General features: G+C 50.3%; 1 protein-coding gene across 1 annotated transcript in view; it reads left to right on the forward strand.

Moving 5' to 3' along the window:
- LOC121564007 (dorsal-ventral patterning tolloid-like protein 1) overlaps positions 1–20,686 on the forward strand; it is a gene marked incomplete at its 5' end in the record, with an annotated part of 92,327 nt that overhangs the window by 54,125 nt on the left and 17,516 nt on the right. The window lies entirely within an intron of this gene.

A 20,686-nucleotide genomic window follows, 5' to 3' on the forward strand; every position in this document is an offset into this window, starting at 1 on the left:
CACAGCACTACACCTGGACATAGAGTCAGACTGGTCAGGAACACACAGCACTACACCTGGACATAGAGTCAGACTGGTTGAGGAACACACAGCACTACACCTGGACATAGAGTCAGACTGGTCAGGAACACACAGCACTACACCTGGACATAGAGTCAGACTGGTCAGGAACACACAGCACTACACCTGGACATAGAGTCAGACTGGTTGAGGAACACACAGCACTACACCTGGACATAGAGTCAGACTGGTTGAGGAACACACAGCACTACACCTGGACATAGAGTCAGACTGGTGAGGAACACACAGCACTACACCTGGACATAGAGTCAGACTGGTTGAGGAACACACAGCACTACACCTGGACATAGAGTCAGACTGGTCAGGAACACACAGCACTACACCTGGACATAGAGTCAGACTGGTTGAGGAACACACAGCACTACACCTGGACATAGAGTCAGACTGGTTGAGGAACACACAGCACTACACCTGGACATAGAGTCAGACTGGTGAGGAACACACAGCACTACACCTGGACATAGAGTCAGACTGGTGAGGAACACACAGCACTACACCTGGACATAGAGTCAGACTGGTTGAGGAACACACAGCACTACACCTGGACATAGAGTCAGACTGGTCGAGGAACACACAGCACTACACCTGGACATAGAGTCAGACTGGTTGAGGAACACACAGCACTACACCTGGACATAGAGTCAGACTGGTTGAGGAACACACAGCACTACACCTGGACATAGAGTCAGACTGGTTGAGGAACACACAGCACTACACCTGGACATAGAGTCAGACTGGTTGAGGAACACACAGCACTACACCTGGACATAGAGTCAGACTGGTTGAGGAACACACAGCACTACACCTGGACATAGAGTCAGACTGGTTGAGGAACACACAGCACTACACCTGGACATAGAGTCAGACTGGTTGAGGAACACACAGCACTACACCTGGACATAGAGTCAGACTGGTTGAGGAACACACAGCACTACACCTGGACATAGAGTCAGACTGGTTGAGGAACACACAGCACTACACCTGGACATAGAGTCAGACTGGTTGAGGAACACACAGCACTACACCTGGACATAGAGTCAGACTGGTTGAGGAACACACAGCACTACACCTGGACATAGAGTCAGACTGGTTGAGGAACACACAGCACTACACCTGGACATAGAGTCAGACTGGTTGAGGAACACACAGCACTACACCTGGACATAGAGTCAGACTGGTTGAGGAACACACAGCACTACACCTGGACATAGAGTCAGACTGGTTGAGGAACACACAGCACTACACCTGGACATAGAGTCAGACTGGTTGAGGAACACACAGCACTACACCTGGACATAGAGTCAGACTGGTTGAGGAACACACAGCACTACACCTGGACATAGAGTCAGACTGGTTGAGGAACACACAGCACTACACCTGGACATAGAGTCAGACTGGTTGAGGAACACACAGCACTACACCTGGACATAGAGTCAGACTGGTTGAGGAACACACAGCACTACACCTGGACATAGAGTCAGACTGGTTGAGGAACACACAGCACTACACCTGGACATAGAGTCAGACTGGTTGAGGAACACACAGCACTACACCTGGACATAGAGTCAGACTGGTTGAGGAACACACAGCACTACACCTGGACATAGAGTCAGACTGGTTGAGGAACACACAGCACTACACCTGGACATAGAGTCAGACTGGTTGAGGAACACACAGCACTACACCTGGACATAGAGTCAGACTGGTTGAGGAACACACAGCACTACACCTGGACATAGAGTCAGACTGGTTGAGGAACACACAGCACTACACCTGGACATAGAGTCAGACTGGTTGAGGAACACACAGCACTACACCTGGACATAGAGTCAGACTGGTTGAGGAACACACAGCACTACACCTGGACATAGAGTCAGACTGGTTGAGGAACACACAGCACTACACCTGGACATAGAGTCAGACTGGTCAGGAACACACAGCACTACACCTGGACATAGAGTCAGACTGGTTGAGGAACACACAGCACTACACCTGGACATAGAGTCAGACTGGTCAGGAACACACAGCACTACACCTGGACATAGAGTCAGACTGGTTGAGGAACACACAGCACTACACCTGGACATAGAGTCAGACTGGTTGAGGAACACACAGCACTACACCTGGACATAGAGTCAGACTGGTTGAGGAACACACAGCACTACACCTGGACATAGAGTCAGACTGGTCAGGAACACACAGCACTACACCTGGACATAGAGTCAGACTGGTTGAGGAACACACAGCACTACACCTGGACATAGAGTCAGACTGGTGAGGAACACACAGCACTACACCTGGACATAGAGTCAGACTGGTGAGGAACACACAGCACTACACCTGGACATAGAGTCAGACTGGTTGAGGAACACACAGCACTACACCTGGACATAGAGTCAGACTGGTTGAGGAACACACAGCACTACACCTGGACATAGAGTCAGACTGGTCAGGAACACACAGCACTACACCTGGACATAGAGTCAGACTGGTTGAGGAACACACAGCACTACACCTGGACATAGAGTCAGACTGGTGAGGAACACACAGCACTACACCTGGACATAGAGTCAGACTGGTTGAGGAACACACAGCACTACACCTGGACATAGAGTCAGACTGGTTGAGGAACACACAGCACTACACCTGGACATAGAGTCAGACTGGTTGAGGAACACACAGCACTACACCTGGACATAGAGTCAGACTGGTTCAGGAACACACAGCACTACACCTGGACATAGAGTCAGACTGGTTGAGGAACACACAGCACTACACCTGGACATAGAGTCAGACTGGTTGAGGAACACACAGCACTACACCTGGACATAGAGTCAGACTGGTTGAGGAACACACAGCACTACACCTGGACATAGAGTCAGACTGGTTGAGGAACACACAGCACTACACCTGGACATAGAGTCAGACTGGTTGAGGAACACACAGCACTACACCTGGACATAGAGTCAGACTGGTGAGGAACACACAGCACTACACCTGGACATAGAGTCAGACTGGTTGAGGAACACACAGCACTACACCTGGACATAGAGTCAGACTGGTGAGGAACACACAGCACTACACCTGGACATAGAGTCAGACTGGTTGAGGAACACACAGCACTACACCTGGACATAGAGTCAGACTGGTCGAGGAACACACAGCACTACACCTGGACATAGAGTCAGACTGGTTGAGGAACACACAGCACTACACCTGGACATAGAGTCAGACTGGTCAGGAACACACAGCACTACACCTGGACATAGAGTCAGACTGGTTGAGGAACACACAGCACTACACCTGGACATAGAGTCAGACTGGTTGAGGAACACACAGCACTACACCTGGACATAGAGTCAGACTGGTTGAGGAACACACAGCACTACACCTGGACATAGAGTCAGACTGGTGAGGAACACACAGCACTACACCTGGACATAGAGTCAGACTGGTTGAGGAACACACAGCACTACACCTGGACATAGAGTCAGACTGGTTGAGGAACACACAGCACTACACCTGGACATAGAGTCAGACTGGTTGAGGAACACACAGCACTACACCTGGACATAGAGTCAGACTGGTTGAGGAACACACAGCACTACACCTGGACATAGAGTCAGACTGGTTGAGGAACACACAGCACTACACCTGGACATAGAGTCAGACTGGTTGAGGAACACACAGCACTACACCTGGACATAGAGTCAGACTGGTTGAGGAACACACAGCACTACACCTGGACATAGAGTCAGACTGGTTGAGGAACACACAGCACTACACCTGGACATAGAGTCAGACTGGTTGAGGAACACACAGCACTACACCTGGACATAGAGTCAGACTGGTTGAGGAAACACAGCACTACACCTGGACATAGAGTCAGACTGGTTGAGGAACACACAGCACTACACCTGGACATAGAGTCAGACTGGTTGAGGAACACACAGCACTACACCTGGACATAGAGTCAGACTGGTGAGGAACACACAGCACTACACCTGGACATAGAGTCAGACTGGTTGAGGAACACACAGCACTACACCTGGACATAGAGTCAGACTGGTCAGGAACACACAGCACTACACCTGGACATAGAGTCAGACTGGTTGAGGAACACACAGCACTACACCTGGACATAGAGTCAGACTGGTGAGGAACACACAGCACTACACCTGGACATAGAGTCAGACTGGTTGAGGAACACACAGCACTACACCTGGACATAGAGTCAGACTGGTGAGGAACACACAGCACTACACCTGGACATAGAGTCAGACTGGTTGAGGAACACACAGCACTACACCTGGACATAGAGTCAGACTGGTTGAGGAACACACAGCACTACACCTGGACATAGAGTCAGACTGGTGAGGAACACACAGCACTACACCTGGACATAGAGTCAGACTGGTTGAGGAACACACAGCACTACACCTGGACATAGAGTCAGACTGGTGAGGAACACACAGCACTACACCTGGACATAGAGTCAGACTGGTTGAGGAACACACAGCACTACACCTGGACATAGAGTCAGACTGGTTGAGGAACACACAGCACTACACCTGGACATAGAGTCAGACTGGTTGAGGAACACACAGCACTACACCTGGACATAGAGTCAGACTGGTTGAGGAACACACAGCACTACACCTGGACATAGAGTCAGACTGGTTGAGGAACACACAGCACTACACCTGGACATAGAGTCAGACTGGTTGAGGAACACACAGCACTACACCTGGACATAGAGTCAGACTGGTTGAGGAACACACAGCACTACACCTGGACATAGAGTCAGACTGGTTGAGGAACACACAGCACTACACCTGGACATAGAGTCAGACTGGTTGAGGAACACACAGCACTACACCTGGACATAGAGTCAGACTGGTTCAGGAACACACAGCACTACACCTGGACATAGAGTCAGACTGGTTGAGGAACACACAGCACTACACCTGGACATAGAGTCAGACTGGTTGAGGAACACACAGCACTACACCTGGACATAGAGTCAGACTGGTTGAGGAACACACAGCACTACACCTGGACATAGAGTCAGACTGGTTGAGGAACACACAGCACTACACCTGGACATAGAGTCAGACTGGTTGAGGAACACACAGCACTACACCTGGACATAGAGTCAGACTGGTCAGGAACACACAGCACTACACCTGGACATAGAGTCAGACTGGTTGAGGAACACACAGCACTACACCTGGACATAGAGTCAGACTGGTTGAGGAACACACAGCACTACACCTGGACATAGAGTCAGACTGGTTGAGGAACACACAGCACTACACCTGGACATAGAGTCAGACTGGTTGAGGAACACACAGCACTACACCTGGACATAGAGTCAGACTGGTTGAGGAACACACAGCACTACACCTGGACATAGAGTCAGACTGGTTGAGGAACACACAGCACTACACCTGGACATAGAGTCAGACTGGTTGAGGAACACACAGCACTACACCTGGACATAGAGTCAGACTGGTCGAGGAACACACAGCACTACACCTGGACATAGAGTCAGACTGGTTGAGGAACACACAGCACTACACCTGGACATAGAGTCAGACTGGTTGAGGAACACACAGCACTACACCTGGACATAGAGTCAGACTGGTTGAGGAACACACAGCACTACACCTGGACATAGAGTCAGACTGGTTGAGGAACACACAGCACTACACCTGGACATAGAGTCAGACTGGTTGAGGAACACACAGCACTACACCTGGACATAGAGTCAGACTGGTTGAGGAACACACAGCACTACACCTGGACATAGAGTCAGACTGGTTGAGGAACACACAGCACTACACCTGGACATAGAGTCAGACTGGTTGAGGAACACACAGCACTACACCTGGACATAGAGTCAGACTGGTTGAGGAACACACAGCACTACACCTGGACATAGAGTCAGACTGGTTGAGGAACACACAGCACTACACCTGGACATAGAGTCAGACTGGTCAGGAACACACAGCACTACACCTGGACATAGAGTCAGACTGGTTGAGGAACACACAGCACTACACCTGGACATAGAGTCAGACTGGTGAGGAACACACAGCACTACACCTGGACATAGAGTCAGACTGGTTGAGGAACACACAGCACTACACCTGGACATAGAGTCAGACTGGTTGAGGAACACACAGCACTACACCTGGACATAGAGTCAGACTGGTTGAGGAACACACAGCACTACACCTGGACATAGAGTCAGACTGGTTGAGGAACACACAGCACTACACCTGGACATAGAGTCAGACTGGTTGAGGAACACACAGCACTACACCTGGACATAGAGTCAGACTGGTGAGGAACACACAGCACTACACCTGGACATAGAGTCAGACTGGTTGAGGAACACACAGCACTACACCTGGACATAGAGTCAGACTGGTCAGGAACACACAGCACTACACCTGGACATAGAGTCAGACTGGTTGAGGAACACACAGCACTACACCTGGACATAGAGTCAGACTGGTTGAGGAACACACAGCACTACACCTGGACATAGAGTCAGACTGGTTGAGGAACACACAGCACTACACCTGGACATAGAGTCAGACTGGTTGAGGAACACACAGCACTACACCTGGACATAGAGTCAGACTGGTTGAGGAACACACAGCACTACACCTGGACATAGAGTCAGACTGGTGAGGAACACACAGCACTACACCTGGACATAGAGTCAGACTGGTTGAGGAACACACAGCACTACACCTGGACATAGAGTCAGACTGGTTGAGGAACACACAGCACTACACCTGGACATAGAGTCAGACTGGTGAGGAACACACAGCACTACACCTGGACATAGAGTCAGACTGGTTGAGGAACACACAGCACTACACCTGGACATAGAGTCAGACTGGTTGAGGAACACACAGCACTACACCTGGACATAGAGTCAGACTGGTTGAGGAACACACAGCACTACACCTGGACATAGAGTCAGACTGGTTGAGGAACACACAGCACTACACCTGGACATAGAGTCAGACTGGTTGAGGAACACACAGCACTACACCTGGACATAGAGTCAGACTGGTTGAGGAACACACAGCACTACACCTGGACATAGAGTCAGACTGGTTGAGGAACACACAGCACTACACCTGGACATAGAGTCAGACTGGTTGAGGAACACACAGCACTACACCTGGACATAGAGTCAGACTGGTGAGGAACACACAGCACTACACCTGGACATAGAGTCAGACTGGTTAGGAACACACAGCACTACACCTGGACATAGAGTCAGACTGGTTGAGGAACACACAGCACTACACCTGGACATAGAGTCAGACTGGTGAGGAACACACAGCACTACACCTGGACATAGAGTCAGACTGGTTGAGGAACACACAGCACTACACCTGGACATAGAGTCAGACTGGTTGAGGAACACACAGCACTACACCTGGACATAGAGTCAGACTGGTTGAGGAACACACAGCACTACACCTGGACATAGAGTCAGACTGGTTGAGGAACACACAGCACTACACCTGGACATAGAGTCAGACTGGTTGAGGAACACACAGCACTACACCTGGACATAGAGTCAGACTGGTCAGGAACACACAGCACTACACCTGGACATAGAGTCAGACTGGTTGAGGAACACACAGCACTACACCTGGACATAGAGTCAGACTGGTTGAGGAACACACAGCACTACACCTGGACATAGAGTCAGACTGGTTGAGGAACACACAGCACTACACCTGGACATAGAGTCAGACTGGTTGAGGAACACACAGCACTACACCTGGACATAGAGTCAGACTGGTTGAGGAACACACAGCACTACACCTGGACATAGAGTCAGACTGGTCAGGAACACACAGCACTACACCTGGACATAGAGTCAGACTGGTTGAGGAACACACAGCACTACACCTGGACATAGAGTCAGACTGGTGAGGAACACACAGCACTACACCTGGACATAGAGTCAGACTGGTTGAGGAACACACAGCACTACACCTGGACATAGAGTCAGACTGGTTGAGGAACACACAGCACTACACCTGGACATAGAGTCAGACTGGTTGAGGAACACACAGCACTACACCTGGACATAGAGTCAGACTGGTTGAGGAACACACAGCACTACACCTGGACATAGAGTCAGACTGGTTGAGGAACACACAGCACTACACCTGGACATAGAGTCAGACTGGTTGAGGAACACACAGCACTACACCTGGACATAGAGTCAGACTGGTTGAGGAACACACAGCACTACACCTGGACATAGAGTCAGACTGGTTGAGGAACACACAGCACTACACCTGGACATAGAGTCAGACTGGTTGAGGAACACACAGCACTACACCTGGACATAGAGTCAGACTGGTTGAGGAACACACAGCACTACACCTGGACATAGAGTCAGACTGGTTGAGGAACACACAGCACTACACCTGGACATAGAGTCAGACTGGTTGAGGAACACACAGCACTACACCTGGACATAGAGTCAGACTGGTTGAGGAACACACAGCACTACACCTGGACATAGAGTCAGACTGGTTGAGGAACACACAGCACTACACCTGGACATAGAGTCAGACTGGTTGAGGAACACACAGCACTACACCTGGACATAGAGTCAGACTGGTTGAGGAACACACAGCACTACACCTGGACATAGAGTCAGACTGGTTGAGGAACACACAGCACTACACCTGGACATAGAGTCAGACTGGTTGAGGAACACACAGCACTACACCTGGACATAGAGTCAGACTGGTTGAGGAACACACAGCACTACACCTGGACATAGAGTCAGACTGGTTGAGGAACACACAGCACTACACCTGGACATAGAGTCAGACTGGTTGAGGAACACACAGCACTACACCTGGACATAGAGTCAGACTGGTTGAGGAACACACAGCACTACACCTGGACATAGAGTCAGACTGGTTGAGGAACACACAGCACTACACCTGGACATAGAGTCAGACTGGTTGAGGAACACACAGCACTACACCTGGACATAGAGTCAGACTGGTTGAGGAACACACAGCACTACACCTGGACATAGAGTCAGACTGGTTGAGGAACACACAGCACTACACCTGGACATAGAGTCAGACTGGTTGAGGAACACACAGCACTACACCTGGACATAGAGTCAGACTGGTCAGGAACACACAGCACTACACCTGGACATAGAGTCAGACTGGTTGAGGAACACACAGCACTACACCTGGACATAGAGTCAGACTGGTGAGGAACACACAGCACTACACCTGGACATAGAGTCAGACTGGTTGAGGAACACACAGCACTACACCTGGACATAGAGTCAGACTGGTCAGGAACACACAGCACTACACCTGGACATAGAGTCAGACTGGTTGAGGAACACACAGCACTACACCTGGACATAGAGTCAGACTGGTTGAGGAACACACAGCACTACACCTGGACATAGAGTCAGACTGGTTGAGGAACACACAGCACTACACCTGGACATAGAGTCAGACTGGTTGAGGAACACACAGCACTACACCTGGACATAGAGTCAGACTGGTTGAGGAACACACAGCACTACACCTGGACATAGAGTCAGACTGGTTGAGGAACACACAGCACTACACCTGGACATAGAGTCAGACTGGTTGAGGAACACACAGCACTACACCTGGACATAGAGTCAGACTGGTTGAGGAACACACAGCACTACACCTGGACATAGAGTCAGACTGGTTGAGGAACACACAGCACTACACCTGGACATAGAGTCAGACTGGTCAGGAACACACAGCACTACACCTGGACATAGAGTCAGACTGGTTGAGGAACACACAGCACTACACCTGGACATAGAGTCAGACTGGTCAGGAACACACAGCACTACACCTGGACATAGAGTCAGACTGGTTGAGGAACACACAGCACTACACCTGGACATAGAGTCAGACTGGTTGAGGAACACACAGCACTACACCTGGACATAGAGTCAGACTGGTTGAGGAACACACAGCACTACACCTGGACATAGAGTCAGACTGGTTGAGGAACACACAGCACTACACCTGGACATAGAGTCAGACTGGTTGAGGAACACACAGCACTACACCTGGACATAGAGTCAGACTGGTTGAGGAACACACAGCACTACACCTGGACATAGAGTCAGACTGGTTGAGGAACACACAGCACTACACCTGGACATAGAGTCAGACTGGTTGAGGAACACACAGCACTACACCTGGACATAGAGTCAGACTGGTTGAGGAACACACAGCACTACACCTGGACATAGAGTCAGACTGGTTGAGGAACACACAGCACTACACCTGGACATAGAGTCAGACTGGTTGAGGAACACACAGCACTACACCTGGACATAGAGTCAGACTGGTGAGGAACACACAGCACTACACCTGGACATAGAGTCAGACTGGTCAGGAACACACAGCACTACACCTGGACATAGAGTCAGACTGGTTGAGGAACACACAGCACTACACCTGGACATAGAGTCAGACTGGTCAGGAACACACAGCACTACACCTGGACATAGAGTCAGACTGGTTGAGGAACACACAGCACTACACCTGGACATAGAGTCAGACTGGTCAGGAACACACAGCACTACACCTGGACATAGAGTCAGACTGGTTGAGGAACACACAGCACTACACCTGGACATAGAGTCAGACTGGTTGAGGAACACACAGCACTACACCTGGACATAGAGTCAGACTGGTTGAGGAACACACAGCACTACACCTGGACATAGAGTCAGACTGGTTGAGGAACACACAGCACTACACCTGGACATAGAGTCAGACTGGTTGAGGAACACACAGCACTACACCTGGACATAGAGTCAGACTGGTTGAGGAACACACAGCACTACACCTGGACATAGAGTCAGACTGGTCAGGAACACACAGCACTACACCTGGACATAGAGTCAGACTGGTTGAGGAACACACAGCACTACACCTGGACATAGAGTCAGACTGGTCAGGAACACACAGCACTACACCTGGACATAGAGTCAGACTGGTTCAGGAACACACAGCACTACACCTGGACATAGAGTCAGACTGGTTGAGGAACACACAGCACTACACCTGGACATAGAGTCAGACTGGTTGAGGAACACACAGCACTACACCTGGACATAGAGTCAGACTGGTTGAGGAACACACAGCACTACACCTGGACATAGAGTCAGACTGGTTGAGGAACACACAGCACTACACCTGGACATAGAGTCAGACTGGTTGAGGAACACACAGCACTACACCTGGACATAGAGTCAGACTGGTCAGGAACACACAGCACTACACCTGGACATAGAGTCAGACTGGTTGAGGAACACACAGCACTACACCTGGACATAGAGTCAGACTGGTTGAGGAACACACAGCACTACACCTGGACATAGAGTCAGACTGGTTGAGGAACACACAGCACTACACCTGGACATAGAGTCAGACTGGTTGAGGAACACACAGCACTACACCTGGACATAGAGTCAGACTGGTTGAGGAACACACAGCACTACACCTGGACATAGAGTCAGACTGGTCAGGAACACACAGCACTACACCTGGACATAGAGTCAGACTGGTTGAGGAACACACAGCACTACACCTGGACATAGAGTCAGACTGGTTGAGGAACACACAGCACTACACCTGGACATAGAGTCAGACTGGTTGAGGAACACACAGCACTACACCTGGACATAGAGTCAGACTGGTGAGGAACACACAGCACTACACCTGGACATAGAGTCAGACTGGTTGAGGAACACACAGCACTACACCTGGACATAGAGTCAGACTGGTTGAGGAACACACAGCACTACACCTGGACATAGAGTCAGACTGGTTCAGGAACACACAGCACTACACCTGGACATAGAGTCAGACTGGTTGAGGAACACACAGCACTACACCTGGACATAGAGTCAGACTGGTTGAGGAACACACAGCACTACACCTGGACATAGAGTCAGACTGGTTGAGGAACACACAGCACTACACCTGGACATAGAGTCAGACTGGTTGAGGAACACACAGCACTACACCTGGACATAGAGTCAGACTGGTTGAGGAACACACAGCACTACACCTGGACATAGAGTCAGACTGGTTGAGGAACACACAGCACTACACCTGGACATAGAGTCAGACTGGTTGAGGAACACACAGCACTACACCTGGACATAGAGTCAGACTGGTTGAGGAACACACAGCACTACACCTGGACATAGAGTCAGACTGGTTGAGGAACACACAGCACTACACCTGGACATAGAGTCAGACTGGTTGAGGAACACACAGCACTACACCTGGACATAGAGTCAGACTGGTTGAGGAACACACAGCACTACACCTGGACATAGAGTCAGACTGGTTGAGGAACACACAGCACTACACCTGGACATAGAGTCAGACTGGTTAGGAACACACAGCACTACACCTGGACATAGAGTCAGACTGGTTGAGGAACACACAGCACTACACCTGGACATAGAGTCAGACTGGTCAGGAACACACAGCACTACACCTGGACATAGAGTCAGACTGGTTGAGGAACACACAGCACTACACCTGGACATAGAGTCAGACTGGTGAGGAACACACAGCACTACACCTGGACATAGAGTCAGACTGGTTGAGGAACACACAGCACTACACCTGGACATAGAGTCAGACTGGTGAGGAACACACAGCACTACACCTGGACATAGAGTCAGACTGGTTGAGGAACACACAGCACTACACCTGGACATAGAGTCAGACTGGTTGAGGAACACACAGCACTACACCTGGACATAGAGTCAGACTGGTTGAGGAACACACAGCACTACACCTGGACATAGAGTCAGACTGGTTGAGGAACACACAGCACTACACCTGGACATAGAGTCAGACTGGTTGAGGAACACACAGCACTACACCTGGACATAGAGTCAGACTGGTCAGGAACACACAGCACTACACCTGGACATAGAGTCAGACTGGTTGAGGAACACACAGCACTACACCTGGACATAGAGTCAGACTGGTTGAGGAACACACAGCACTACACCTGGACATAGAGTCAGACTGGTGAGGAACACACAGCACTACACCTGGACATAGAGTCAGACTGGTTGAGGAACACACAGCACTACACCTGGACATAGAGTCAGACTGGTTGAGGAACACACAGCACTACACCTGGACATAGAGTCAGACTGGTTGAGGAACACACAGCACTACACCTGGACATAGAGTCAGACTGGTTGAGGAACACACAGCACTACACCTGGACATAGAGTCAGACTGGTTGAGGAACACACAGCACTACACCTGGACATAGAGTCAGACTGGTTGAGGAACACACAGCACTACACCTGGACATAGAGTCAGACTGGTGAGGAACACACAGCACTACACCTGGACATAGAGTCAGACTGGTTGAGGAACACACAGCACTACACCTGGACATAGAGTCAGACTGGTCAGGAACACACAGCACTACACCTGGACATAGAGTCAGACTGGTTGAGGAACACACAGCACTACACCTGGACATAGAGTCAGACTGGTTGAGGAACACACAGCACTACACCTGGACATAGAGTCAGACTGGTTGAGGAACACACAGCACTACACCTGGACATAGAGTCAGACTGGTTGAGGAACACACAGCACTACACCTGGACATAGAGTCAGACTGGTTGAGGAACACACAGCACTACACCTGGACATAGAGTCAGACTGGTTGAGGAACACACAGCACTACACCTGGACATAGAGTCAGACTGGTTGAGGAACACACAGCACTACACCTGGACATAGAGTCAGACTGGTTGAGGAACACACAGCACTACACCTGGACATAGAGTCAGACTGGTTGAGGAACACACAGCACTACACCTGGACATAGAGTCAGACTGGTTGAGGAACACACAGCACTACACCTGGACATAGAGTCAGACTGGTCAGGAACACACAGCACTACACCTGGACATAGAGTCAGACTGGTCAGGAACACACAGCACTACACCTGGACATAGAGTCAGACTGGTTGAGGAACACACAGCACTACACCTGGACATAGAGTCAGACTGGTTGAGGAACACACAGCACTACACCTGGACATAGAGTCAGACTGGTTGAGGAACACACAGCACTACACCTGGACATAGAGTCAGACTGGTTGAGGAACACACAGCACTACACCTGGACATAGAGTCAGACTGGTTCAGGAACACACAGCACTACACCTGGACATAGAGTCAGACTGGTTGAGGAACACACAGCACTACACCTGGACATAGAGTCAGACTGGTTGAGGAACACACAGCACTACACCTGGACATAGAGTCAGACTGGTTGAGGAACACACAGCACTACACCTGGACATAGAGTCAGACTGGTTGAGGAACACACAGCACTACACCTGGACATAGAGTCAGACTGGTCAGGAACACACAGCACTACACCTGGACATAGAGTCAGACTGGTTGAGGAACACACAGCACTACACCTGGACATAGAGTCAGACTGGTTGAGGAACACACAGCACTACACCTGGACATAGAGTCAGACTGGTGAGGAACACACAGCACTACACCTGGACATAGAGTCAGACTGGTCAGGAACACACAGCACTACACCTGGACATAGAGTCAGACTGGTTGAGGAACACACAGCACTACACCTGGACATAGAGTCAGACTGGTTGAGGAACACACAGCACTACACCTGGACATAGAGTCAGACTGGTTGAGGAACACACAGCACTACACCTGGACATAGAGTCAGACTGGTTGAGGAACACACAGCACTACACCTGGACATAGAGTCAGACTGGTTGAGGAACACACAGCACTACACCTGGACATAGAGTCAGACTGGTCAGGAACACACAGCACTACACCTGGACATAGAGTCAGACTGGTGAGGAACACACAGCACTACACCTGGACATAGAGTCAGACTGGTTGAGGAACACACAGCACTACACCTGGACATAGAGTCAGACTGGTTGAGGAACACACAGCACTACACCTGGACATAGAGTCAGACTGGTCAGGAACACACAGCACTACACCTGGACATAGAGTCAGACTGGTTGATGACCACACAGCACTACACCTGGACATAGAGTCAGACTGGTTGAGGAACACACAGCACTACACCTGGACATAGAGTCAGACTGGTCAGGAACACACACCACTACACCTGGACATAGAGTCAGACTGGTCAGGAACACACAGCACTACACCTGGACATAGAGTCAGACTGGTGAGGAACACACAGCACTACACCTGGACATAGAGTCAGACTGGTGAGGAACACACAGCACTACACCTGGACATAGAGTCAGACTGGTTGAGGAACACACAGCACTACACCTGGACATAGAGTCAGACTGGTTGAGGAACACACAGCACTACACCTGGACATAGAGTCAGACTGGTTGAGGAACACACAGCACTACACCTGGACATAGAGTCAGACTGGTTCAGGAACACACAGCACTACACCTGGACATAGAGTCAGACTGGTTGAGGAACACACAGCACTACACCTGGACATAGAGTCAGACTGGTTGAGGAACACACAGCACTACACCTGGACATAGAGTCAGACTGGTTGAGGAACACACAGCACTACACCTGGACATAGAGTCAGACTGGTCAGGAACACACAGCACTACACCTGGACATAGAGTCAGACTGGTTGAGGACCACACAGCACTACACCTGGACATAGAGTCAGACTGGTCAGGAACACACAGCACTACACCTGGACATAGAGTCAGACTGGTTGAGGAACACACAGCACTACACCTGGACATAGAGTCAGACTGGTCAGGAACACACAGCACTACACCTGGACATAGAGTCAGACTGGTTGAGGAACACACAGCACTACACCTGGACATAGAGTCAGACTGGTCAGGAACACACAGCACTACACCTGGACATAGAGTCAGACTGGTCAGGAACACACAGCACTACACCTGGACATAGAGTCAGACTGGTTGAGGAACACACAGCACTACACCTGGACATAGAGTCAGACTGGTTGAGGAACACACAGCACTACACCTGGACATAGAGTCAGACTGGTTGAGGAACACACAGCACTACACCTGGACATAGAGTCAGACTGGTTGAGGAACACACAGCACTACACCTGGACATAGAGTCAGACTGGTTGAGGAACACACAGCACTACACCTGGACATAGAGTCAGACTGGTCAGGAACACACAGCACTACACCTGGACATAGAGTCAGACTGGTTGAGGAACACACAGCACTACACCTGGACATAGAGTCAGACTGGTTGAGGAACACACAGCACTACACCTGGACATAGAGTCAGACTGGTTCAGGAACACACAGCACTACACCTGGACATAGAGTCAGACTGGTTGAGGAACACACAGCACTACACCTGGACATAGAGTCAGACTGGTTGAGGAACACACAGCACTACACCTGGACATAGAGTCAGACTGGTTGAGGAACACACAGCACTACACCTGGACATAGAGTCAGACTGGTCAGGAACACACAGCACTACACCTGGACATAGAGTCAGACTGGTTGAGGAACACACAGCACTACACCTGGACATAGAGTCAGACTGGTCAGGAACACACAGCACTACACCTGGACATAGAGTCAGACTGGTTGAGGAACACACAGCACTACACCTGGACATAGAGTCAGACTGGTTGAGGAACACACAGCACTACACCTGGACATAGAGTCAGACTGGTCAGGAACACACAGCACTACACCTGGACATAGAGTCAGACTGGTTGAGGAACACACAGCACTACACCTGGACATAGAGTCAGACTGGTTGAGGAACACACAGCACTACACCTGGACATAGAGTCAGACTGGTTGAGGAACACACAGCACTACACCTGGACATAGAGTCAGACTGGTTGAGGAACACACAGCACTACACCTGGACATAGAGTCAGACTGGTCAGGAACACACAGCACTACACCTGGACATAGAGTCAGACTGGTTGAGGAACACACAGCACTACACATGGACATAGAGTCAGACTGGTCAGGAACACACAGCACTACACCTGGACATAGAGTCAGACTGGTTGAGGAACACACAGCACTACACCTGGACATAGAGTCAGACTGGTCAGGAACACACAGCACTACACCTGGACATAGAGTCAGACTGGTTGAGGAACACACAGCACTACACCTGGACATAGAGTCAGACTGGTTGAGGAACACACAGCACTACACCTGGACATAGAGTCAGACTGGTTGAGGAACACACAGCACTACACCTGGACATAGAGTCAGACTGGTTGAGGAACACACAGCACTACACCTGGACATAGAGTCAGACTGGTTGAGGAACACACAGCACTACACCTGGACATAGAGTCAGACTGGTCAGGAACACACAGCACTACACCTGGACATAGAGTCAGACTGGTTGAGGAACACACAGCACTACACCTGGACATAGAGTCAGACTGGTCAGGAACACACAGCACTACACCTGGACATAGAGTCAGACTGGTCAGGAACACACAGCACTACACCTGGACATAGAGTCAGACTGGTCAGGAACACACAGCACTACACCTGGACATAGAGTCAGACTGGTTGAGGAACACACAGCACTACACCTGGACATAGAGTCAGACTGGTTGAGGAACACACAGCACTACACCTGGACATAGAGTCAGACTGGTTGAGGAACACACAGCACTACACCTGGACATAGAGTCAGACTGGTTGAGGAACACACAGCACTACACCTGGACATAGAGTCAGACTGGTTGAGGAACACACAGCACTACACCTGGACATAGAGTCAGACTGGTTGAGGAACACACAGCACTACACCTGGACATAGAGTCAGACTGGTTGAGGAACACACAGCACTACACCTGGACATAGAGTCAGACTGGTCAGGAACACACAGCACTACACCTGGACATAGAGTCAGACTGGTCAGGAACACACAGCACTACACCTGGACATAGAGTCAGACTGGTCAGGAACACACAGCACTACACCTGGACATAGAGTCAGACTGGTTGAGGAACACACAGCACTACACCTGGACATAGAGTCAGACTGGTTGAGGAACACACAGCACTACACCTGGACATAGAGTCAGACTGGTTGAGGAACACACAGCACTACACCTGGACATAGAGTCAGACTGGTCAGGAACACACAGCACTACACCTGGACATAGAGTCAGACTGGTTGAGGAACACACAGCACTACACCTGGACATAGAGTCAGACTGGTTGAGGAACACACAGCACTACACCTGGACATAGGGTCAGACTGGTTGAGGAACACACAGCACTACACCTGGACATAGAGTCAGACTGGTTGAGGAACACACAGCACTACACCTGGACATAGAGTCAGACTGGTTGAGGAACACACAGCACTACACCTGGACATAGAGTCAGACTGGTCAGGAACACACAGCACTACACCTGGACATAGAGTCAGACTGGTGAGGAACACACAGCACTACACCTGGACATAGAGTCAGACTGGTTGAGGAACACACAGCACTACACCTGGACATAGAGTCAGACTGGTTGAGGAACACACAGCACTACACCTGGACATAGAGTCAGACTGGTCAGGAACACACAGCACTACACCTGGACATAGAGTCAGACTGGTTGATGACCACACAGCACTACACCTGGACATAGAGTCAGACTGGTCAGGAACACACACCACTACACCTGGACATAGAGTCAGACTGGTTGAGGAACACACAGCACTACACCTGGACATAGAGTCAGACTGGTCAGGAACACACAGCACTACACCTGGACATAGAGTCAGACTGGTTGAGGAACACACAGCACTACACCTGGACATAGAGTCAGACTGGTTGAGGAACACACAGCACTACACCTGGACATAGAGTCAGACTGGTTGAGGAACACACAGCACTACACCTGGACATAGAGTCAGACTGGTTGAGGAACACACAGCACTACACCTGGACATAGAGTCAGACTGGTCAGGAACACACAGCACTACACCTGGACATAGAGTCAGACTGGTGAGGAACACACAGCACTACACCTGGACATAGAGTCAGACTGGTTGAGGAACACACAGCACTACACCTGGACATAGAGTCAGACTGGTTGAGGAACACACAGCACTACACCTGGACATAGAGTCAGACTGGTCAGGAACACACAGCACTACACCTGGACATAGAGTCAGACTGGTTGAGGAACACACAGCACTACACCTGGACATAGAGTCAGACTGGTCAGGACACACAGCACTACACCTGGACATAGAGTCAGACTGGTTGAGGAACACACAGCACTACACCTGGACATAGAGTCAGACTGGTCAGGAACACACAGCACTACACCTGGACATAGAGTCAGACTGGTTGAGGAACACACAGCACTACACCTGGACATAGAGTCAGACTGGTTCAGGAACACACAGCACTACACCTGGACATAGAGTCAGACTGGTTCAGGAACACACAGCACTACACCTGGACATAGAGTCAGACTGGTTGAGGAACACACAGCACTACACCTGGACATAGAGTCAGACTGGTTCAGGAACACACAGCACTACACCTGGACATAGAGTCAGACTGGTTGAGGAACACACAGCACTACACCTGGACATAGAGTCAGACTGGTTGAGGAACACACAGCACTACACCTGGACATAGAGTCAGACTGGTTGAGGAACACACAGCACTACACCTGGACATAGAGTCAGACTGGTCAGGAACACACAGCACTACACCTGGACATAGAGTCAGACTGGTTGAGGAACACACAGCACTACACCTGGACATAGAGTCAGACTGGTTGAGGAACACACAGCACTACACCTGGACATAGAGTCAGACTGGTCGAGGAACACACAGCACTACACCTGGACATAGAGTCAGACTGGTTGAGGAACACACAGCACTACACCTGGACATAGAGTCAGACTGGTTGAGGAACACACAGCACTACACCTGGACATAGAGTCAGACTGGTTGAGGAACACACAGCACTACACCTGGACATAGAGTCAGACTGGTCAGGAACACACAGCACTACACCTGGACATAGAGTCAGACTGGTTGAGGAACACACAGCACTACACCTGGACATAGAGTCAGACTGGTCAGGAACACACAGCACTACACCTGGACATAGAGTCAGACTGGTTGAGGAACACACAGCACTACACCTGGACATAGAGTCAGACTGGTCAGGAACACACAGCACTACACCTGGACATAGAGTCAGACTGGTTGAGGAACACACAGCACTACACCTGGACATAGAGTCAGACTGGTGAGGAACACACAGCACTACACCTGGACATAGAGTCAGACTGGTTGAGGAACACACAGCACTACACCTGGACATAGAGTCAGACTGGTGAGGAACACACAGCACTACACCTGGACATAGAGTCAGACTGGTTGAGGAACACACAGCACTACACCTGGACATAGAGTCAGACTGGTTGAGGAACACACAGCACTACACCTGGACATAGAGTC

This window comes from Coregonus clupeaformis, unplaced genomic scaffold (genome assembly GCF_020615455.1).
Source record: "Coregonus clupeaformis isolate EN_2021a unplaced genomic scaffold, ASM2061545v1 scaf0449, whole genome shotgun sequence".
Classification (NCBI taxonomy): domain Eukaryota; kingdom Metazoa; phylum Chordata; class Actinopteri; order Salmoniformes; family Salmonidae; genus Coregonus; species Coregonus clupeaformis.